We start from the raw sequence: 9,909 nt of genomic DNA, 5'->3' as shown, positions 1-9,909 counted from the left end.
TTGGCACCCACCCATCCTACCACTCAACCTATCACCCACCTTCTCACCCACCTTGGCATCCACCTTAGCACCCACCCACACTGGCACCTTGGCACCCACCTCGGGCAAGGTGGGTGCACACCCACCCTGGCACCCAATTTAGAACCCACCGAGCATGTTACCCACCTTGGCACCCACATTGCAGCCCACCCTAGTACCCACCCTATGACCCACATTGGCATCCACACCCTAGCACCCAGGCACCTCGACACCCGCCTTGACACCCACCCTAGCACTGAACCTGTGACCCACCTTGGAACTCACCCTAGAACCCACCCACCCTGTGAACCACCTTGGCATCCACCTTAGCACCCACCCACCTTGGCACCCACTCTAGCACTCACCCATCCTAACACCCAACTTGTTACCCACCTTGGCACCCGCCCTCGCGTCCACCTTGAAACCCACCCTAGCACCCACCCACGCAGGAGCCCACCTTGGCACCCAACCTAACACCCACGCATCCTGGCACCCAACTTGTGACCCACCTTGGAACCCACCCTAGTACCCACCTTTGAACCCACTATATCACCAACCCACCTTGGCACCCACCCTATGACCCTCTTTGGAATCCACCCTAGCACGCACCCACCCTGGCACCCACCATGGAGCGCACCCTAGCACCCACCCACCTCGGCACGCACCTCAACACCCACCTTGGTGTGCGCACTGCGCCAACCTCTCAAAGACCCTATGTGGTGCACTCCAAAGTGTACACCTTTGGTGCGCTCCGAGGTGCGCACCTTTGGTGCACACCGAGGTGCACACCAAAGTGTGCACCGAGGTGAGCACCAAAGTGCACTCCAGGGTGCACACCAAGGCGTGCACCTTTGGTGCGGTCAATGCAAACGAATTCGGAAGTTGGGGTCGATGTCCTAATCGCTGCTGCAGACTACACGTATGAGAATCGGACAAATAGCTTTATATAGGGGAGGTGTTGCGTTTGATGGGTCGACTCCCCTGGTTGTGTGCACTGCACCAACTTCAAAGACCCTGTCTTGTTTAAGAAGTCAAAAGTTGGGGTGGATGTCCTAATCATTGCTGCAGTCTACGCATGTATGAGAATCAGACAAATAGCTTATATAGGGGAGGTGTTGCATTCGGTGGGTTGACTCCCCTGGTTGTGCGCACTGCGCCAACCTCAAAGACCCCGCATAGCAGAAGAAGTCGGAAGTCGGATTTTGGTGAGCACCAAGGCGTGCACCTTTGGTGCGGTCAACGCAGACGAATTCAGAAGTTGGGGTGGATGTCCTAATCGTTGTTGCAGGCTACACATGTATGAGAATCAGACAAATAGCTTATATAGGGGAGGTGTTGGGTTTGATGGGTCAACTCCCTTGGTTGTGCGCATTACGCCAACCTCAAAGACCTTGTTTTCGTTAAGAAGTCAAAAGTTGGGGTCAATGTCCTAATGGCTCCTGCAGGCTACACATGTATGAGAATCGGACAAATAGCTTATATAGGGGAGGTGTTGGGTTTGATGGGTCGACTCCCCTGGTTGTGCGCATTACGTCAACCTCAAAGACCTTGTTTTCGTTAAGAAGTCAAAAGTTGGGGTCGATGTCCTAATTGCTCCTGTAGACTACACATGTATGAGAATCAGACAAATAGCTTATATAGGGGAGGTGTTGGGTTTGATGGGTTGACTCCCCTAGTTGTTCGCATTACACCAACCTCAAAGACCTTGTTTTCGTTTAGAAGCCGAAAGTTGGGGTCGATGTCCTAATTGCTCCTGCAGGCTACGCATGTATGAGAATCAGACAAATAGCTTATATAGGGGAGGTGTTGGGTTTGATGGGTCGACTCCCCTGGTTGTGCGCATTGCGCCAACCTCAAAGACCCTGCATTGCGGATGAAGTCGAAAGTCAGAGTTTGGTGTGCTACAAGGTGTGGTCGAAGGTGCTCACCTAGGTGTGCACCTTTGGAGCACAGGAAAAGTGCCCTCCAAAAGTGCGCACCTTTGGAGTGCACAAAAGTGCCCTCCAAAAGTGCGCACCTTTGGAGCGCAGAAAAGTGCCCTCCAAAAAGTGCCCTCCAAAAGTGCGCACCTTTGGAGCGCAGAAAAGTGCCCTCCAAAAGTGCGCACCTTTGGAGCGCAGAAAAGTGCCCTCCAAAAAGTGCCCTCCAAAAGTGCGCACCTTTGGAGCGCAGAAAAGTGCCCTCCAAAAGTGCGCACCTTTGGAGCGCAGAAAAGTGCCCTCCAAAAAGTGCCCTCCAAAAGTGCGCACCTTTGGAGCGCAGAAAAGTGCCCTCCAAAAAGTGCCCTCCAAAAGTGCGCACCTTTGGAGCGCAGAAAAGTGCCCTCCAAAAAGTGCCCTCCAAAAGTGCGCACCTTTGGAGCGCAGAAAAGTGCCCTCCAAAAAGTGCCCTCCAAAAGTGCGCACCTTTGGAGCGCAGAAAAGTGCCCTCCAAAAAGTGCCCTCCAAAAGTGCGCACCTTTGGAGCGCAGAAAAGTGCCCTCCAAAAGTGCGCACCTTTGGAGCGCACAAAAGTGCCCTCCAAAAGTGCGCACTTTTGGTGCGCACCAAGGCGCTGGTTCGGTCGTTGCAGGCGAGTTCGGAAGTTGGGGTCGATGTCCTGAGCGGAGGTGCAAACTACACAGGTGTCGGAATCGGACAAATAGCTTATATAGGGGAGGTGTATGCTTCGATGGGTCGACTCCCCAGGTTGAGCGCACCGCGCCAACCTCAAAGACCCTACGGTATGGATGAAGTCGGAAGTTGGGTCCGATGACCAATTCGATTAGTAGGTATGCTCATGAGGTCGGAATTTGGGTCCGATGACCTGCCATGTGCAGGAAGGCGAATGTTGACACTGTGCGTTGCAAGGTGCACACCAAGGCGCTGGTGCGGTCTTTTTAGTCGAGTTCGGAAGTTGGGGTCGATGTCCTGATCGGAGGTGCAAGCTACACAGGTGTGGGAATCGGACAAATAGCTTATATAGGGGAGGTGTATGCTTCGTTGGGTCGACTCCCCGGGTTGAGCGCACCGCGCCAACCTCAAAGACCCTACGGTATGGATGAAGTCGGAAGTTGGGTCCGATGACCGATTCGATATGTAGGCATACTCGCGAGGTCGGAATTTGGGTCCGATGACCTGCCACGTGCAGGAAGGCGAATGTTGGCACTGTGCGTTGCAAGGTGCGCACCAAGGCGCTGGTTCGGTCGTTGGAGGCGAGTTCGGAAGTTGGGGTCGATGTCTTGATCGGAGGTGCAAACTACACAGGTGTGGGAATCGGACAAATAGCTTATATAGGGGAGGTGTATGCTTCGTTGGGTCGACTCCCCGGGTTGAGCGCACCGCGCCAACCTCAAAGACCCTACGGTATGGATGAAGTCGGAAGTTGGGTCCGATGACCGATTCGATATGTAGGCATACTCGCGAGGTCGGAATTTGGGTCCGATGACCTGCCATGTGCAGGAAGGCGAATGTTGGGACTGTGCGTCGCAAGGTGCGCACCAAGGCGCTGGTGCCGTCGTTGCAGTCGAGTTCGGAAGTTGGGGTCGATGTCCTGGTCAGAGGTGCAAACTACACAGGTGTGGGAATCGGACAAATAGCTTATATAGGGGAGGTGTATGCTTCGATGGGTCGACTCCCTGGGTTGAGCGCACCGCGCCAACCTCAAAGACCCTACAGTATGGATGAAGTCGGAAGTTGGGTCCGATGACCGATTCGATACGTAGGCATATTGGCGAGGTCTGAATTTGTGTCCGATGACCTGCCATGCGCAGGAAGGCGGAATTTGGGTCCGATGACCGAGTTGATGGCGTGCCATGCGCAGAAAGGCGGAATTTGGGTCCGATGACCGAGTTGATGTTGATGGCCCGCCATGCACAGGAAGGCGGAATTTGGGTCCGATGACCGATTTGAAGGCGTGCCATACGCAAAAAGGCGGAGTTTGGGTCCGATGACCGAGTTGATATTGATGGCCCGCCATGCGCAGGAAGGCGGAATTTGGGTCCGATGACCTGACATACGCATGGAGTCCGACTCGGGGGCCGATGTTCGATTCGATGACTTGCATTGTGGGTAAAGTCGGAAGTTGTGGTCTTTGACCCGATTCGATGACCAGACTTCGGCTGCTTGAGAATCGGACAAATAACTTATATAGGGGAGGTAGTGTTCTCGAGCATCCTCCCCCCGTGCCCGTTTATGTCGATTGATGCTGGTGCTCGACTGGTTGGAGCGCTCGGATGCAAAAATCTTGCACCAGGATTTATCGATTGTGATGGACACGGCAAGTCTCCTGATTGCTATGCAGGAGCTCATCGTGAATCTCTATGCGGCCTTGGTATGGACTCGACCTGCGGAATGGTTCGGCAATGGTAGTCGCTCCAACACGTCCTTGCAATGGCCATAGAGGTGATTCGACTAGAGCTCCAGTCTAGCTTTTGGGTTGCTTGGCGGACTGGTATAGCCGCGATCGAGTTCCGGCCATGAACGTTTTAGATAGCTCTTGGGCTTTCTGGGACGGAAGTCGGAAGTTTGGGCTGTTGTCCGATTTGATGACCATTCTTCGGATGTGTGAGAATCGGACAAATAACTTGTATAGGGGACTGTGTTGTCTCACGCAGCCCCCTCCGTGCCCCTCTATCTCGACCGATGTTGGTGCTTGAAAGGGTTGGGATCGCTCGGATTTATAAACGTGCACCACCATTTGTCGAGTGTGAGGGACGCGGCAGGTCTCCTAAATGCTATGCGAGCGCTCTCTGAGAATCTCTATCCGGCCTCGACACAGACTAGTCTTGCTGAATGGTTTGGCACTGGTAGTCGATCCAACACGTCGTTGTTGTGGCCGCCTAGGCGATTCGATTCGAGCCCCCGTCTAGCTTTTGGGTTGCTTGGCGGATTTTGCCCTATCCGCAAGTGAGCTCGGTCCCTAAACGTTCGAGAAACCCGATTGCTATGCGCCGACTCTCTTTCTTGCGAGCCTCCATCTAGCTTTTGGGTCTCTACGGAACGGAAGTCGGAATCTGGGACCGTTGTTTGATTCGACGAGGCAGACTACGGTTGTGCGAGAATCGGACAAATAACTTATATAGGGGAGGTGTTGACTGGAGCATTCTCCCCCGTGCCCCTCTAACTCGACCAATGCTGGCGCTCGAACGGTGGTAGCGCTCGGATTTTCATTGAGCGCCAGCATTGGTCGATTTAGAGGGGCATGCGAGATTCCCGAATGCTATGCGAGGGCTCTAACGGAAATGTCTATTGGTTTCGGTATGGATGCAATTGCGAGTGGTTCGGCAAAGGTAGTCGTTCCGATGCGTCCATGTCGTGGCCAAATCGATAATTCGATTTGAGCCCTCGTATAGCATTTGGGTCTCTCGATGTGATTCCGCATTCCAGTCCCTTTGGGCACTGCTTGAGCCGCATCCCAGGGGGTTCCCTTCCCAATAATCTGCCTCGCAACCCGATTGCTATGCGGTGAGGCTCCTCGGCCGCCTCGGAACTATCTGTGTATCAGACGCATCGCGGGATAAGGGGTTGGCAACGGTAGTCGCCCCAAGCGCGTCCGATGCTTGGACCATTCCGAGGCGGCCCTGAAGCCTCTTCCGTCTAGCCGTTGGGTCCTTCTCGCCGCATCCCTCGCCTCGCACCCCGATTGCTATGCGGTGAGGCTCCTCGGCCGCCTCGGAACTATCTGTGTATCGGACGCGTCGCGGGATAAGGGGTTGTCACTGGTAGTCGCCCCAAGCGCGTCCGATGCTTGGACCATTCCGAGGCGGCCCTGAAGCCTTTTCCGTCTAGCCGTTGGGTCCTTCTCGCCGCATCCCTCGCCTCGCACCCCGATTGCTATGCGGTGAGGCTCCTCGGCCGCCTCGGAACTATCTGTGTATCGGACGCGTCGCGGGATAAGGGGTTGTCATTGGTAGTCGCCCCAAGCGCGTCCGATGCTTGGACCATTCCGAGGCGGCCCTGAAGCCTCTTCCGTCTAGCCGTTGGGTCCTTCTCGCCGCATCCCTCGCCTCGCACCCCGATTGCTATGCGGTGAGGCTCCTCGGCCGCCTTGGAACTATCTGTGTATCGGACGCGTCGCGGGATAAGGGGTTGTCACTGGTAGTCGCCCCAAGCGCGTCCGATGCTTAGACCATTCCGAGGCGGACCCGAAGCCTCTTCCGTCTAGCCGTTGGGTCCTTCTCGCCGCATCCTTCGCCTCGCACCCCGATTGCTATGCGGTGAGGCTCCTCGGCCGCCTCGGAACTATCTGTGTATCGGACGCGTCGCGGGATAAGGGGTTGTCACTGGTAGTCGCCCCAAGCGCGTCCGATGCTTGGACCATTCCGAGGCGGACCCGAAGCCTCTTCCGTCTAGCCGTTGGGTCCTTCTCGCCGCATCCCTCGCCTCGCACCCCGATTGCTATGCGGTGAGGCTCCTCGGCCGCCTTGGAACTATCTGTGTATCGGACGCGTCGCGGGATAAGGGGTTGTCACTGGTAGTCGCCCCAAGCGCGTCCGATGCTTGGACCATTCCGAGGCGGACCCGAAGCCTCTTCCGTCTAGCCGTTGGGTCCTTCTCGCCGCATCCCTCGCCTCGCACCCCGATTGCTATGCGGTGAGGCTCCTCGGCCGCCTTGGAACTATCTGTGTATCGGACGCGTCGCGGGATAAGGGGTTGTCACTGGTAGTCGCCCCAAGCGCGTCCGATGCTTGGACCATTCCGAGGCGGACCCGAAGCCTCTTCCGTCTAGCCGTTGGGTCCTTCTCGCCGCATCCCTCGCCTCGCACCCCGATTGCTATGCGGTGAGGCTCCTCGGCCGCCTTGGAACTATCTGTGTATCGGACGCGTCGCGGGATAAGGGGTTGTCACTGGTAGTCGCCCCAAGCGCGTCCGATGCTTGGACCATTCCGAGGCGGCCCCGAAGCCTCTTCCGTGTAGCCGTTGGGTCCTTCTCGCCGCATCCCTCGCCTCGCACCCCGATTGCTATGCGGTGAGGCTCCTCGGCCGCCTTGGAACTATCTGTGTATCGGACGCGTCGCGGGATAAGGGGTTGTCACTGGTAGTCGCCCCAAGCGCGTCCGATGCTTGGACCATTCCGAGGCGGCCCCGAAGCCTCTTCCGTGTAGCCGTTGGGTCCTTCTCGCCGCATCCCTCGCCTCGCACCCCGATTGCTATGCGGTGAGGCTCCTCGGCCGCCTTGGAACTATCTGTGTATCGGACGCGTCGCGGGATAAGGGGTTGTCACTGGTAGTCGCCCCAAGCGCGTCCGATGCTTGGACCATTCCGAGGCGGACCTGAAGCCTCTTCCCTCTAGCCGTTGGGGCTTTCTCGCCGCATCCCTCGCCTCGCACCCTGATTGCTATGCTGTGAGGCTCCTCGGCCGCCTTGGAACTATCTGTGTATCGGACGCATCGCGGGATAAGGGGTTGGCAGTGGTAGTCGCCCCAAGCGCATCCGATGCTTGGACCATTCCGAGGCGGCCCTGCAGCCTCTTCCGTCTAGCCGTTGGGGCCATCTCGCCGCATCCCCCACCTCGCACCACGATTGCTATGCGGTGAGGCTCCTTGGCCGCCTCGGAACTATCTGTGTATCGGACGCATCGCGGGATAAGGGGTTGTCACTGGTAGTCGCCCCAAGCGCGTCCGATGCTTGGACTATTCCGAGGCGGCCCTGCAGCCTCTTCCGTCTAGCCGTTGGGGCCATCTCGCTGCATCCCCCACCTCCTCGGCCGCCTCGGAACTATCTGTGTATCGGACGCATCGCGGGATAAGGGGTTGGCAGTGGTAGTCGCCCCAAGCGCGTCCGATGCTTGGACTATTCCGAGGCAGCCCTGCAGCCTCTTCCGTCTAGCCTTTGGGGCCATCTCGCCGCATCCCTCGCCTCGCACCCCGATTGCTATGCGGTGAGGCTCCTCGGCCGCCTGGGAACTATCTTCGTATCGGACGCATCGCGGGATAAGGGGTTGTCACTGGTAGTCGCCCCAAGCGCGTCCGATGCTTGGACTATTCCGAGGCGGCCCTGTGGCCTCTTCCGTCTAGCCGTTGGGGCCATCTCGCCGCATCCCCCACCTCGCACCCCGATTGCTATGCGGTGAGGCTCTTCGGCCGCCTTGGAACTATCTTCGTATCGGACGCATTGCGGGATAAGGGGTTGTCACTGGTAGTGGCCCCAAGCGCGTCCGATGCTTGGACTATTCCGAGGCGGCCCTGCAGCCTCTTCCGTCTAGCCGTTGGGGCCATCTCGCCGCATCCCCCACCTCGCACCCCGATTGCTATGCGGTGAGGCTCCTCGGCCGCCTTGGAACTATCTTCGTATCGGACGCATCGCGGGATAAGGGGTTGTCACTGGTAGTCGCCCCAAGCGCGTCCGATGCTTGGACTATTCCGACGCGGCCCTGTGGCCTCTTCCGTCTAGCCGTTGGGGCCATCTCGCCGCATCCCCCACCTCGCACCCCGATTGCTATGCGGTGAGGCTCCTCGGCCGCCTTGGAACCATCTTCGTATCGGACGCATCGCGGGATAGGGGGCTGTCACTGGTAGTCGCCCCAAGCGTGTCCGATGCTTGGACCATTCCTAGGCGGCCCTGAAGCCTCTTCCGTCTAGCCGTTGGGGCCTTCCCGCCCCATCCCTCGCCTCGCACCCCCGATTGCTATGCGGTGAGGCTCCTCGGCCGCCTTGGAACCATCTGTGTATCGGACGCATCGCGGGATAAGGGGTTGGCACTGGCAGTCGCCCCAAGCGCGTCCGATGCTTGGACCATTCCGAGGTGGCCCTGAAGCCTCTTCCGTCTAGCCGTTGGGGCCTTCCCGCCCCATCCCTCGCCTCGCACCCCGATTGATATGCGGTGAGGCTCCTCGGCCGCCTTGGAACTATCTGTGTATCGGACGCATCGCGGGATAAGGGGTTGGCACTGGTAGTCGTCCCAATCGCATCCGATGCTTGGACCATTCCGAGGCGGCCCTGCAGCCTCTTCCGTTTAGCCGTCGGGGCCTTCCCGCCGCATCCCTCGCCTCGCATCCCGATTCCTATGCGGTGAGTCTTCTCGGCCGCCGCGGAACTATACCTGTTATTGCTACTGCATCCTTCGGCTGGTAACCTCCTCTGCCGCCTTGGAACGTTCTCTTTGTCGGACGCGTCGCGGGATAAGGGGTTGGCACTGGTAGTCGCCCCAAGCGCGCCCGATGCATAGACCGCTCCGAGTCGACCTTGCTTTCAGCCTCTCACATGCATAGACCTCTCTGAGTCGACCCTGCAGCCTCTCACGTTTAGCCTTTGGAATCTCGCCTCACAACATGATTGCTATCCTTGATGCATCCCTTGCCTCGAGCCCTGATTGCTTTCTTGGCTGCATCCCTCCTCTCCTCACAGCCCGGTTGTCATCACTGCTTCATCCGTCGCTTCATGCATTCTGGCTGCTGGGCCCTTCCCACCGCACACCTCGATTGCTATCTCTTCTGCATCACACACCCCGATTGCTATCTCTGCTACATCCCTCGGCTCTCACTTCTGCATCCTTCGCCTCACACCTCGATTGCTATCAATGCTGCATCCGTAACCTCACACCCCGATTGCTATGCGGGGAGGCTCCTTGGCCGCCTTGGAAATTTCTGTGTGTCGGACGCACCGCGGGATAAGGGGTTGGCACTGGTAGTCGCCCCAAGTGCGCCCGATTCTTAGACCGCTTCGAGGTGACCTCGTAGCCTCTTTCGTCCAGGCTTCCTGCCTTCAACGCCCTTTTTACACCTCGATTGCTATGCGCGGGCTCGTTGGCGTCTATCACCTCTCTGCGAAGAGTGGCACGATGATTGTTGGGGTAAATCGTAGCAGTCCGATCTCTGGCCTTGGGCCATTGTGAGGGCTGATCGATTTCCTGTGCGCATCTCGTGTTCGCCCAGTAACAGACTCGACGACTTGTAATCGGTCTTGTTCCCGAT

The sequence above is a fragment of the Cryptomeria japonica genome, unplaced genomic scaffold, assembly GCF_030272615.1.
Source record: "Cryptomeria japonica unplaced genomic scaffold, Sugi_1.0 HiC_scaffold_337, whole genome shotgun sequence".
NCBI classification, from domain to species: domain Eukaryota; kingdom Viridiplantae; phylum Streptophyta; class Pinopsida; order Cupressales; family Cupressaceae; genus Cryptomeria; species Cryptomeria japonica.
Note: the sequence above shows the minus strand (reverse complement) of the source record.